The sequence below is a fragment of the Lissotriton vulgaris genome, chromosome 7 (assembly GCF_964263255.1).
Source record: "Lissotriton vulgaris chromosome 7, aLisVul1.2, whole genome shotgun sequence".
Taxonomy (NCBI): Eukaryota; Metazoa; Chordata; class Amphibia; order Caudata; family Salamandridae; genus Lissotriton; species Lissotriton vulgaris.
The window spans coordinates 1,582,824,194-1,582,839,397 of record NC_141695.1 but is presented as its reverse complement, the minus strand read 5'-3'; positions in this window follow the sequence as shown (position 1 = coordinate 1,582,839,397).

Here is a 15,204-nt window from a genome sequence, read left to right as displayed (position 1 = left end):
TGGATCTAAGGAGTGGAGCTTTACCGGAACACGCAAATAGGTGACAGGAGCAATGGGTGCAGACAGGCATTTGCCTCTCGAGAAGATGGGCTAAGCAGCTGGATCCCCCTACACAGAATGACCCTGACGAGGGAACACCACGTAGCATGGCCGAAAGCGATGGTTCTGGAGTTGTTCCACCTAGAGCACAGGATGAGCAGGTTGACAAACTAGATTTAATCTTAAAAGAGATCAGGGATACCCGTGTTGTCCTCGAGACGCAGATTGGCATGATGTCGGTGGGACTAAACTTATTAAAGGTAGATAACAAAAATTTGGCGGAAAAGGTGGAGTCTAACAAGTTGGCGCGGGATGACGTGATCCCTCAGCAGACAATGCTTTCATCTCAGGTGGAGAAACTACAGCGCCATATTAAAGAATTGCAGGACAGGGTGGACGATGCAGAGGGAAGGTCACAATGAAACAACGTCAGAATTTTAGGTATTCCGGAGAAAAGTAAAGGGACCAACCCCACTGCTTTTATGGAGAAATGGCTGAGAGACCATGTTGCGACAGAGGGACTTACGGATCATTTCAGTGTGGAGATCGCACACCGCCTGTGGACTCCTCCGAAGGCGCAAATGAGCAATCCAGTCTGGCTTTGTTTCCACTAGTAACCCCACAGACGGCAAATGAATATATCGGTTGAGGTCTATCACAAATGAACACTGGTGATGTATGCAATAGTATGATTGTATAATCATGACAAGTAACTTTGCATTCAGGATGGGTGACTATGTTTATGTGTGGTGTGTAGGTCAATGTCTGAAAGGTTGGTCCAGGGCTAACACGCTAGAAGCTTACAGAACCTAAAATCCTTTATGAGACCTGAATGGGTTTTACAGAGGCTGGTGGGTCCCGACTTTCAATTTCAATATCATTTTTATTATACAAAATGCACTATAATTGTATGGCCGCAAGCGGGTTCTAATGGTAATGTCATTGTGTCAAATTAATGTGTGTACAAGCTTTGGTTTTTGCGCCCCCCCCCCTTGGCAACTGCTTCACACTTTGTTAGGTGTGCAATGTTCACTATATGAGGTTTGGTCCCTCAAGGTTGACGAAGGGAACCTTGTATTGGCTTTGTTTAGGGGAAATATTGGCTCAGCTGGGTTCCTTGCACAGACTGGATTGATCGGGGTACTCATGTCATCAACTACAGAAATGTCTTTATCCATTGCAAAGATGACACAACCTAACAAGTATGTATATGTCTCCTGGAACATCAGAGGGCTAGGTTCCATTCACAAAAGGCATAGGCTGTTAGCGCAACTCAATCGTAGAAAAACGAATTTAGTCTTCTTACAAGAGACTCACCTGGTGGAAGCGGAAGTTCTTAAACTGAAGAGAAAATGGAGGGGTCAGTTTTTTTATACTTCATACTCGGCATTCACAAGGGGTACTGCAATTTGGGTTCTAAATGGTGTCCCCTTTAAACCAATAGAGCAAAGGAGGGATGTGAATGGTAGATATATACTAGTGAGAGGTATGTTGGATGGTGAGAATATTGTCATAGGAAGCGTGTGTGCCCCGAACTCAGATCGGGACACATGTTTAGAGACTATTAACACAGTGTTGGTGGAATGTGAGGCTTATCCTTGGATAATAGAAGGAGATGTTGATATTGTTTCGAATGTGGACGTAGAAGGGTACCATCCTCCATTGCCAAACACTAATAGCAAGAAACTAGCGGATGCCATGCAGAGTTGGGCGACGGGATGGGGGTTGGGAGATGCATGGAGAATGTGCCACCCCACTAGCAGGGAATATTCCTTTTTTTCTCATCCGCATGGCCTCTGTACTAGAATAGAATTTGGTGGCATCAGTAAGTGATGCCACTTATTTGGGGAAAACCTTATCTGACCATAATCCATTGGAAGTTATAGTACAATGGGGCAGAATACTAGCATCTGTGCCAACATGGAAACTACATCCTGCACTACTAAAGGATCAGGTCTTTCGCGCTGCATTGTTAGAAGCAACTACAAATTATTTTGAAGAAAATATGGGCTCTGCCATTAGTTATCAAATTGAATTGAATGCGTATAAAACTTAAATCAGGAGAGTAGCGATTAGCACAAAGTCAGGTGTGTGTAGTACATTGATCCGGCGCATTACTGAGTTAAAGGCCCAACTAGGAGAATTAGAACAGAAATCAGCAGCCCACACTTCGCAACAAAGTACACTGCAGAAAGCAAATATACAACATGCTGAACTGCTGGAAAGTTACGTATAATTGATCATGCTCTCTACATACAAAAGCAGCATGCGACAGCTGACAGAGCGGGCACCTTGTTGGCAAGATTAATAAAAGATGCCCCAACAACCTCTCCCATTCTTAAAGTAAAACACTGGAGGGTTCCGTTGTCAGTACACAGATAGAGATAAATGCTGCTTTTCAAAATTATTATGCAAAATTGTATGACTCTCCGGGAGAACCAAATTATATAGCCTATGATTTATTTTTTACCGAAATACAATTACCGCAAGTGCTGGATGCCCTGTAAGGAGGCTCTGAAAAAGCTGATAACTGTGCAAGAGATTACAGTTGCAATAAAATCACTACCATGAAATAAAGCGCCGGGTAGTGACAGCCTACCTGTTAAATTGTATATGGAATATATAGATGTGCTGGCCCCACGGTTGCAACAGCTCTATCACACGTCTCTAGCCACAGGGATGCTGCCAGTTACTATGCTGCAAGCATTGGTGGTCCTGCTTCCCAAGCCAGGTAGGGACTCAATGGAGATGGGGGGGGTATAGGCCGCTCTCACTATTAAATATGGACTAAAACATTTTAAGTAAGATACTGGTGAATCGTTTGATGTCTTTGATCCCCAAACTAATACATATAGACCAATGTGGTATTGTGCTGGGAAGGAGCACAGCTTTGAACATTAGGAGGCTGCATCAAATCATGCAAAGTGCATTTGCATTGAAGGGCAAACAGAGATGCATCTCGTTGGATCTTCGCTAGGCTTTCGACTCCTTGCACTGGAGTTATTTGCTCTACACACTTAGAAAGTATGATATCCCTGTAGAATATACTAAATGGGTGAAGCTACTCTACACTAATCCGACGGCCAGAACTCGTACAGGTTTTTATGTGTCCAGGCAATACTTCATCGCATCATCACACGGGGCACGAGACAGGGATGTCCCCTATTCCCATTAATATTTATATTGCAATAGAGACGTTGTTATACACTATTCGTAAAGTGGCGGGTCATAAGGGCAGAACCATAGACATGAGTAAACATATAGTCTCAGTGTATGCGGATGATATAATACTGTATCTTAATGACTTAAATGACACATATGAACCACTACCGACTATGTTTGATAATTTCCAAAAGATTTCGGGGCTGTCAATAAATTGAGATATAGTTTTAAAGATAACGCACATGTAGAAGCACTTCAATTGGGCAGTGGAACTTCTAAACAGCACCTATGACTTTTAGATATCTAGGTATTCAGGTATACAGTGAATCACAAGACTTACTGGAAGGTAATTTAATACGAACTATCTCATCACTTAAGTCACAAATAACATTTTGGATTTCTCTCCCCATCAGTAGGGGATAAAGTGGCACTCAGTAAAATGGTGTAGCTGCCCAGGTTATTGTATTACTTCACAAATCTCCCAATATTCATCCTGGCCTCAGTGTTTCGCCTGCTAGACACTTTACTGATTGAGTTGATATGGGGGAAGGAACGCAGAAGGATAAGCTTAATGAAACTAAGTTAGATACTAGACTGGGTGGACAGGGGGCTCCGGACTTGCCAGCTTATTGCTATGCCAGTCAACAACAATTGTTGATTTACTGGATAGCGGGCAAAATCCTGCATGAAATTGCAATGTCGCACCAGTCGTGGGAAAATGGCAACTTACATAGGCTATTGCTGCCAGGTGGAAGGATACCCACGGGTGCACCTCATCTACTGAAAGTGGCGTTGGCATATTGGAAAAGGGCATTATGTTATACTAAGAGATTGACCCTGTATGCCCCTAACAATCCTCTACTGGGTTTACCACTGCAATCTGGCACTATCACTAGCAGGAGAGTTAGGGCATGGAGTGAAGAGGGGGTTACTAACATAGGTGATATTTTTTGTGGATGGTACTCTTGCAACACACAATGTATTTGTTAGAATACATGGTGTGCCTCGTACGGTATTTTTGATTCATGCACAGATTACGCATTATATACACAAGGTATGGGCCCTGATGGGTCAGGAACCATTGATGCATGGCTTAAATAATTTGCAATACCTAATGGGGAATTGTAGCCATGTCACGAGATGGTTATATAGAGGTGTGCGCACAGTGGTGGAGGCCCCGCTACAATTCCTTATAGACAAATGGGACAAAGATTTGGGTTGTGCACTCACTGACAAAGAATGGAAGATGGTATTGGAGTATCCAAGAAATATCTCCAGGAACTCAAAAATTAAGTTCATACAGTTGATGATTGTGCATAGAGCCTATCTATCACCACATAGATTACATGTAAAGTACCCTGAGGAATCGGAATGATGCCCAAGATGCCATACTACACAAGCGAAATTGTTCCACATGTTATGGATCTGCCCTAGAATGGTATGTTACTGGTATGAAGTGCACAAAATATTGAACGCAATTGTGCCGATATGGAAGGATAACTCGCCAGAGTACTGTATATTGGGGTTGGGTCCTACAGGTAAGAAGTCTAGCGCTGTGCACATATTCATGAACCTTGCTCTCATATTGGTAAACGGAATATTGCAAGGCGATCGAAAGTGGCAAATCCACCTAACATTGCAGACTGGCACAAAGAAATGTTCCGATGGGGTAGGGCTGAGGGTGCTGAAATCAAACAGGAAGAACAAAGGGGGCTGCGTAAAAGGTTGATCTCCCTAGAATGGAATGTAATGATGGAAGAATTCACCGCCATGGACGATCCATACAGAGTGATACTACTAGTTACATTCCTAGATGTTATGAGATGTTTTGCTGATGTAATGGGGAATGGTTTTTTTTTCTTCATACAATTGGTACATTTTTAAGATTGATTGCTGGATTGGGGCACTAGAGGGTGCACCAGCGGAATGGCCGAGCTTTGGTGAGGCTCCCGCTGCCTGGACCAAAGATCCTGCATTAATCCTGGTCAACCAGTGCTGTTTATGGAAATAAAGTGAGCAGAAGTGTGGAGGGACTGGTGCTCCTGCCTCGGTAAAAATCCTGAGGTGATCCGATGCCGTACACACCAGAATTGGCACCTGCATGCACTGCCCGAGACTGACGCTGGGAGAGTGAGGAGCGGCAGGTGCGGCAGCGGGACGAGGGAAAGGCCGCGGCCTACACGAGGGAGGTAGGCCGCGTCTGGTGAGCGTAGATTGACGCAGCAGCAGCTGCCGGTGTTGGCAGTATGGTACTGGCCTGCCTGGGCCCGCGGGTTGGTGCGGCGCGGACAGAGCGCTAGTGCAGACGGCAGGGAGCGAGGAAACACCGAGGTGCCCACGGGCGGTGCAAGGGAGAGCTGCACTCCCGGACGGCTGGTGCACACTGAATGCACGGAGGGCCAAGCTCATGATTGCTACGTGGCAGCCAGGATCTAGCATGGAGAAGACCACTTGCAAACAGGAAAAGATTATTCGACTCCCCGAAGGTGCGCACTGAGGCGGGCACTTGTGGCGCGATCTGCCTTACAGGACTGCCGGGCTGGGCTTCTATCGTGTGGAGGCCTGGTGCAAATACGGCCAGAGGGTGATTAACATTAAGGAGAAATACTGATAAGGGACATATATAGGCGACTCGCCATGGAGGGAATAGGTCGTGCATGCACAGAAAGTGAGCTGCTGATCAGCTGTGTGCTGTGGAGAGGCTCTGGGAAGCGAGGGTCTAGGCAAGGGCTGTGGAGAATGACGCGAGGACCTGACGATTGATTCATCCCTCATTGAGCTGGTGTTGGCCGTCTCTGCGAATGCAGATGAGAGAAACTCTCTGGACACTGGGTGTACATGCTTGATGGGTCTACCGATACTAGCTAGCAGAGAAGAGAACCCTGTGTGCTATTAGCAGCTTGATGATCTTGTAGCATTGAGAGAGGGAGGCATTATTTGAACTTGCACGGAGCGGTGAGTGGAGGATACGGCGCAGACCCATAGTGCAGTAGTCCTAGCGAAGCAGTGATAGATCCGGGACTCCGTGCCTTGGTGTCACCATGGGAAAACCAGACACTTGTCATCCAAAACTCAATTTCGACGCCGCGAAGAAGGCGAACAGGCCTGCCACGGAGGACGGCGAACAGAGAAAATCTGATGCGACGGTCGAGGATACGCCCTCCAGGGAAATGGACATGCATCAATTGTTGCAGGAAATGAGGCAGGGGTTCGCCACAGTAGTGAACAAGGTGGACCGGATGTCATCCAGAGTGGACGCAATTGCGCATAAAATGGATGTACATGAAGAGCGCTTTACCGAAGCTGAGAGATGAATTTCGGAAAATGACGATAGCACTGCTAGTCACACGACGCAGCTCGCGAGGATGGACAAACTCCTCAGAGTTATAGCAGCTAAGAATGAGGACTTGGAAGCCCGTAGTAGACGTAATAACATCTGCGTGACGGGGGTTCTGGAGTCTACAAATACTGGACGCATGGAGGAATATGTGGAAAAACTACTCTTGTCTGCCATCGGAGCTAAAGCCTTCTCAACGCAATTTACTGTGGAAAGGGCCCACAGATCACTGGGTCCTAGGCCGCCACCCGGGAACCCGCCAAGACCCATATTAGCGTGCTTATTGAATTATCGTGACCTCGACATGGCCTTGCGCGCGGAGAGAACCAAGCAGAACTTAACATACAGTGGAGTCGCATTCTCGATTTATCCGGACTTCACCCCGATTGCGCAGGAGGAATGGCACAAATTTCTAGCTGTAAAGAAAAAAACAGGCGCAGCAGAGATTGACTATGCACTGCTGTTCCCCGCAAAACTTAGGGTGACACATCAAGGAAAGCCGCGATTTTTTACTAATCCGCAACAAGTTGAGGACTTTTTTCGTACAGTGAAGCGGGCACCTAGAAGCGGTGGCGGACGGGGACCTGCGCAACAAGCCAAAGCACAGGAACCTGATGAAAAATTGTGATATGTCTGGCTTTGAGGGGGCAGATCTGTACACTCAAAGCTGCTAATGAGGTTTCACCAGGGAAGGCGGAGTGATTGCAGGCGACCAACTGATAGAACACTAAAGACAGAAACGGTTGTACTGGTGGTAGTGTACTCCAGGCCCGCTCCTCCCACCTGACAGAGCCCAGTGGTTGATAGTTGAAGGGCTCACTAGAGATGTCCCCCAGAGGGTGTTCCCCAATGTTGGACTATATATATTGATTGTTTGGGGTTTTGTTAGTGGGGATATGGGAGGGTGGGTGGGGAGAGAGTACTGGCAAAATTGGGTTGCTTCAGTGGGAGGGGGAAGGGGTGACGGGTCACAGATTGGTCGGGAGGTGTCCTGACTGGGCAGAGAAGGTTTGCCTATTCGAAGGAGGGATGCATAAGGGAGGGGAGGGAGGGCGAGGGGGCCTGCGGGAAAGGTTGGGGGTTGGAAATGTTCGCTGAACAGTTGTACAGTTTTTGATATCACTGGTTATTATTGCTGTGTTGCATGTAGTATGGAGAAATGGTGAAAGGTAATGCAGATGGAGAGATAGTGCATGTATGGGTTCAGATTGAGATGCGTAATTTTCGGAGGCAGTTTCGTACATGTGATGTGGAGAGGTGGTATGGTGGGACAGGACAAGGACTCTGATTTGAATATCCTGTCTTGGAATGTGAGGGGGCTTAATGATGCACGTAAATGCAGGCAGGTGCTGGCGTACTTAAATAGACAGCAGACTCAGATAGCGATGTTGCAGGAGACGCACCTTCATCCTCATTCACAGAGTACTTTTGCTGCTCGGTGGGCATCGACTCATGTATTCTCCTCTTATTCCTCCTACGCTAGAGGAGCTGCTATATTGATTAAACACGGTGTTCCATTTGCGCAGGTGGGGTCGTTATCGGATCCACAGAGAAGATACTTCATTTTCTGGGGGAGGTTGGGTAGAGACATGATTATGCTTGCTAATTGCTATGCTCCTAATGTCAACACCCAGGATTTCTTTGCTATAGTGTGGGGGAACATAGTTCAGATAGGATCTCAGCACATAATATGGGGGGTGATTTTAATGTCAGTCTGGCCCCTGCAATGGATAGGATGGAGGGTACTGCGCCTTCCCATAATAGATCCTGGGAGGTGCTGGTTGACTTAATTGCGGAAGGTGACCTGTGGATGCCTGGAGGAGGCTGCACCCACATGATAGGGAAGGAACACACTTTACATCTTACACATGGGCATGGGCATGACTAGATTATTGTTTGCTGTCTAGGGGGTTGATGGTAGGGGTGGTACGGGTTGTGCATTTTCCCCGCACGTATTCTGACCACTGTCCAGTGAAACTCACACTTAAGGTGCCTGGGCTTGATAGGCCGAGGCCTGCATGGAGGTTACAACCGAGTGCACTATTGGATTTGGTATTTCGAACGGAGCTAGAAGAATAGATTAAGGATTTTTTCGTGAGGAACAAGGGGTCTGTGGATAGCATTGACGTTATTTGGGAGGCATTTAATGTCACCATTCGCGGCTTCTGCATCTCTGAAAGTTTTGGGGTCCTTCGGGATATCCGACGTACATTGAATGCTCTGGAACACGATTTGAAGGCACTCGAGGATCGTATGGTGGGAGGAGAAGGGGGGACACTGCGGAGTGAATTCAGAGATAAGTTGTCTGCATATGACGAGGAGGCCGCCAGGGAAGCTAAATTTAGAGGGCGACATTGGGTGGCAGGCAGTTATGGAGAAGGAGATAGAAACACAAGTGGGTAGGATGAAGCACGACACGGAGGGGATATTAAGGGTTTTCAAGACGCATTATGAGACTTTGTATACTACACTAAGAGACAGGTGAGACGGACTTAGAGGATTTTCTAGGGGATGTGGCACTCTGATGGTTAAGCGACGTACATAGGCAGTTCCTAGGCACCCCATTAGAAACGGACGAGATCCGGGAGGCGATAATGTCCTTGCAGAATTGGAAAGCGCCGGGGCTAGATGGCATGCCAGCTGAATTCCAAAAATGCTATGTGGATGTCATGGCGCCGGTACTACGCGAGCTATTCAAGGAATCTATGGAGGTAGAGGTAACAAACTCCTGAGGCGGAAAGCCGGGAGCGCTGCTCATTTCAATTGCTTTTTAAAATTGTATTGTACTGCTGTGTTTGCTCACTCACCGGCATCTTGCCACGATCTTTGCCTGCCTTCAGAGGTCCCTGACAGCCGATTTGGACGCTGCCTTGGGGAATCCTCCTTCGCTGCCGCCATCTACCGCGAGCGAGTAAGCTCCGCCCACTTTACCAGCCACGCCCCCTTCCATTCCCTCTCTCCCTCTGATTCCCTCATAAAAGGATGTGTATGGGCCGGAGGCGCAGCGGACGGGCGCAGCAGGTGCGACGATTGCGCGCCAAAGGCGCGCCTAAGGCAAGCCCGTCTGCGCCCGCCTGCGACTGTCCGGGGCTAGGGGCACGTCACTCTGCTCCACTCACCATCTATACCCCCGACCATCTACGCAGCCTCCAGGGACCATGGGCCCTACCAGCCTCCACCTGCTCTCACATTTCGTCCCTTGGTCTGTCTCCCGCTGTTCCTCTTTATATCCCCCCCCTCCAGTCGTCCCCCCCACTCTCCTAGAGACAATGCTCTCCCTGCAACCTCCAAAACCCTTACGGCATTCTACCTCAACACCCGGTCTGCAGTAGCCCATGCGCAGGAACTCTCGGTACTGTTAGACCTTCATGCCCCAGATCTCCTTTTTCTAACGGAAACCTGGTTCTGCGATGACTCCCTCCCTGCCCTACTGGCCACCTTACCAGCTCCATACTATGTCCTCAGTGCAGATCGCCTTACTGGCAGAGCCGGGGGCGGCATGGCGGTCATCGCACGTACCGACCTTCCCTTCCAAACCCTGTCCCTGCCAGACATCGCGACCACCGAGCATCTGGCTATCCGCACCACTTCCATTATGCCCCCTCTTACCTGCTTTCTCACCTACCGCCCTCCTCAATCCCCTTTATTGTTTCTCCCCGATTTTCTGGAAGTTCTGGCCACAATCACCGTTAACAACTCCTCTATTCTACTTCTTGGCGACTTCAACTTCTGGCCCTCTGATCCAGCGGAATGCTCATCTTCAAAAGAATTTTCAGAAACCCTTCAATCCCTCAACTTTACATCTCATATTCATTCTCCTACCCATATCAAAGGTCACACATTAGACCAGATCTGGTCCCTGAACTGTTCTGTGGAGTCCCTCTCAATCTCGCCTTGCACATGGTCTGACCACCACCTGATCTCCTTTGCCCTCCCCATTCACCCTCCGACCAAGCCCTCTCGCCTCAAAAACATCTGGGCTTGTGCTTGGGGACGAGTTGATCCAGAAAACCTATCTTCCCTACTCACCACTTCCCTCCCTTCCCTGCAAGGCCTATCCACCCTCTCCCAGGTCAAGGCCATTGAACAGTGGCTCTCCTCAGGCTGCGATTCTGTTGCCCCTCTAAAACGAATTACCTCTAAGCGAGAGAAGGATGCCAACCGGTGGTTCAAGGAAGAGCTTAAGGCCACCAAACTAGCGGTACGTCGCGCGGAGCGGGCTTGGAAGAGAAATTATTGCCCCTCTCTACGATTGGAGTTCACCAACACCTTGGCCCAATACAAAAAAGACATCTTGGCGGCTAAAACCACCTACTTCTCCTCCAAAATCCTCGCAGCAGAAAACCAGTCGAAGGAAATTTTTTCGATCGTGCACAACTTGGCATTTTCGGATAGAACAACTCTAAAGCCCGCCCCTTCCAAAGAACTCTGTCACTCCCTCAATAACTATTTCATTCAGAAAATAGCTACCATCAAAGCCAACATCCCTCCCCCTTCCCCCACCTTTGTTGACCCCCAGTGTCCCCCTCCTAATGGAGAACTCACCACCCTCCCCCTCTAACTAAGGAAACTCTGACTTCCATAATACCCCTTGTCAAATCCGGCTCTCCACTAGACCCCTGTCCCGCCCATATTCTCCGCCACATCTTCATCACTTGTCCAGACCCCCCCCTTCACCTCCTCAATAGCTTCCTTTCTCAAGGCGTAGTACCGACCCCACTAAAATCTGCGGTAATTGTACACATCCTGAAAAAGCCGGGCGCGGACCCCTCAATCCCTGCCAATTTCCACCCCATCTCCCTCCTGCCATTTTTGGCAAAGGTGCTCGAGCGCCATGTCACCTGCGCTCTGAGCTCTTTTGCGGAGAAGCATGGAGCTCTTGCCCCCCGTCAGGCCGGGTTCCGCCCCGCACACTCTACGGAGTCCGTAGTCCTCTCGGTCCTGGACAACCTCAGGGAGGGTATGGATACCAACCAGCCCCAGGCCCTGGTGCTCCTCGATCTCTCAGCCGCTTTTGACACGGTGGATCATACCATCTTGCTTTCCCGTGTCAAGGCGGCGGGGATCGGGGGCACCGCTCTGGTCTGGCTATCCTCCTTCCTGAGTGACCGCACCCAGGCTATCCGCCTGGTTGACTTCACTGCGGACGTTCGGAAAGTTCAGTGCGGGGTCCCCCAAGGCTCCTCCCTTTCCCCTCTTTTGTTTAACCTTTATATCGCCCCTCTTATCTTTTCTCTGCAACAATTGGAGGTCGCCGTATTTAATTATGCGGATGACCTCCAGCTTGTCTTCAATCTGTCTTCTTCCCCCTCTTCGGTTCTAAATTTCCAATCTATCATGCTCTATATCCGGGACTGGATGAACCACAACCACTTGAAGCTCAACCCAGACAAGACCGAGCTGGTGTTGACGGGTGGTTCATCCAGCCCCTGGTCCTCTTTATTCTGGCCTCCCTCTCTTGGCCCTCCACCTATCCCCTCTACCTCAGTCAAAACACTAGGCATAAAACTCAATTCTCAACTCACCCTTCACTCCCAGGTTAGCTCTGTGGTTTCTTCTTCCTTCCTATCACTGCGCACTATACGCAGGGTGTCCCATTTTTTTTCCTTTACTGCCCTCAAGCTGATCATCTTGGCCATGGTGGTCTCCCGCCTGGATTACGGCAACGCCCTATATGCAGGTATTCCTGCATATAGCCTACGGCGTTTGCAACAGATCCAAAACCAGGCGGCCCGCCTGGTCTTTAAACTCCCGAAATTTCACCACGCCACCCCCCTCTTGAAGTCTTTGCATTGGCTCCCTGTTCGTGCCCGGCTCCAGTTTAAGCTCGCCTCCATCACCTTTCAGGCTCGACTGGGCTCGGCACCGGCTTTCATCTCATCTGAGATCACCCCTTACGTTCCCACCAGGGAACTACGTTCATCCACCCAGTCCCTTCTCACCATCCCACGTTACCGGAGAAAGAAATGGGGAGGCTCGACATTTGCGACCCTTGCCCCACTTCTCTGGAACTCTCTTCCCCTTGAACTCCGAACCCTCACCCTGTACCCGCAATTTCGGAAACACCTCAAGACTCATCTGTTCATGAAGTCCTTTAATTAACCCTCCTGCAGTTTGTTCTTGTTTTCCTGCTCCGGTCCTTTGTTAGTTGTAGCGCCAAGAAACCGCTGGTGTATGTGCGCTTTAAAAATAATTTAAAGTCAAATTCAAATTCAATGATTTAATTTAAATTCAAATTCAGGTTGTGCCCTCCTCGATGAGAGAAGTGATCATTACATTGCTGTTGAAACCTGGGAAACCCCCCCAGAAACTGGACTCGTATAGGCCTCTATCGTTTATTAACGGTGACACGCTAAGGATGCCAAGGATGCCCCCTCTCACCATTGCTTTTCGCTATCGCGATAGAGCCACTATCGGCCAGATTGCGACAGATTCCTAATGATAAAGCATTCCGGTGTTATCAGCGACAACTGTTGATATCGCTTTATGCGGACGACATAACGTTGTATGTGAGGGACCCAGAGATGAATCTAAAGCCTCTACTTAGAGAGTTCTTGATGTTCGGGCGACTCTCGGGGGTCAATATCAACTGGGGAAAATCCCAATTCTTATCCCTTACGATTGCAGTCACTAAATTTCCCTTAGACTTCCCTTTAGAATGGTGTGAAGGTTACCTGCTTACTTAGGAATACAGGTGTCCAGAGATCGAGAGGAGACGCTGCGTTTGAATACGATCTACATTGCTGAGGCTGGTGTGGGGTGGCAGACAGCCCCGCCTTCAGTGGGAAATTATCACACAACCGTATGATGAAGGCAGATTCGATATTCCTGATTTTGAGATTTATTATTTGGGTGCACAGGCTCACTACATGCACCACTGGATGACGCCTACACCGTTCATGCCCCAGTTGGCTGTTGTGGATTGGGTGGCCCGCCCGCTTCCCCTCGGTGGAGCGGTCCATGGTCCACTGGATGCTGTGGAGACTCCCTTCACGATGGTCATCTGTACGGTGGACACTTGGAGGTGTATAGTGCGCATTCTGGGAGTGCACTTACTGTACTCGCCACGATTGCCCCTCGCATATCACCCCAGCATGATCATACCGCAGGAGGTAGGATTTCAGAACTTGTGTAAGCGGCTGCGGATTACTATGTGGGGAGACCTCTTTGTTGGTGTTGTTGGTGGCCAATTTTGGATGCGGGTGCATCTATTTCATGGTAATCACCCCACCCCCCTGGAGATTTTCTTGTACATCCATCTCCGACAGGGGATGCGGATAGTACTTCCAGTGTTCCCTTCGGAACCAGAGACCTTTGCGCCATTACACCTTCTTCTAAGGTCCCCTGATGGGAAACACTTAGTGTCGAAATTATACAAAACAATCAGGGAATGCAGGACAGGCATCGATAGCTCCGCTCAACCCAATGGTCGACAGACCTGGGGCAGGAGATATCTGATGAACAATGGAGATTTTGCTGCAGCATCATGGAAAATATAACAGCTAGCTGCAGATTTAAAGTCATACACTATAAGTTCCTGCAACATATATATTATACTCCCGCCAAGAAATACTGTTTTCACTTATTGGACAGTGACAGGTGTGCAAGATGCCAGAGGCCTGGGGCAGATTTCATGCATCTGGCATGGGAATGCCCGGATGTGCACGAGTACTGCTCCTAAGTGCATAAGGCACTCGAACGCATGATGGGCGCTACCTTCGAAATGGACCCCTTGATGATGCTGTTGGGTTACACAATGCACATTCCCAAACAGGCAAGGAAATTTGTCGATATTGCTCTTTTGATGGTGAAACGTAGAATTGCTTGTAGGTGGGGAAGAGGGAGAGCTCCGAAGTTCAAGGATTGACTGCATGATCTTATATACTGCCAGGAGCAATCTGCTGTGTATGGGGAGCTGTTGCCAATGTCCTCTAGGCAGAGGGATGTATGGGGCCCTTTGTAGATGTATTTGATGAGTGATAAGGAAAGAACGGACGTAGAGGTCACAGAGCGGGGAGCCCTAGGGTCGGATGCCCTACCTATGTTAACGCATTTTAGGAATAGAAGGGGCGCTGCCTGGAGGTTGCCACTATTACAGAAATATGCCAATGTTAATTTGATGCTGACCCTACTATAATGTTGACTCATTATATATTGTTGTTGAGAATGATGACATTGCACATTCGTGTTTTGATGTACTGTGCTGATACCTGAGGATCATCTAGCATCATTGATGATGGGTTATTGAGACCCCCTCCTCGCAGGTTGAACTGCCCTCTCTTCAAAAGTCGCTAACTGGACTTGATCTTGTCCCACTGCCTTATTATTACATGCAATGTGCCTTTCTCTCTAATGTTCAATGACTATGTGCGCGACACAATGTGATGGAGGACTCTGAAATTCTGATGTTTTATGGTTAAAAGCATAAAATTCTAAAATAAAGGTTTAAAAAAAAGATTGATTGTTGGATTTGGAAACACATGAAGATGGGTAGGAGTGCTTTGGATCTAAAAGTACATGCTAATAATATTGCATAATATTGGCATTGCAGCTGAGCTGGTGAGCATGGACTGTTTTTTCTAGAGTTTTTTGGCCTTGTTGTTTATTTTATTTTAATTGAGTCGATATATTGTTGGCAATTGTATTGCAGACACTAGGTGGTCAAT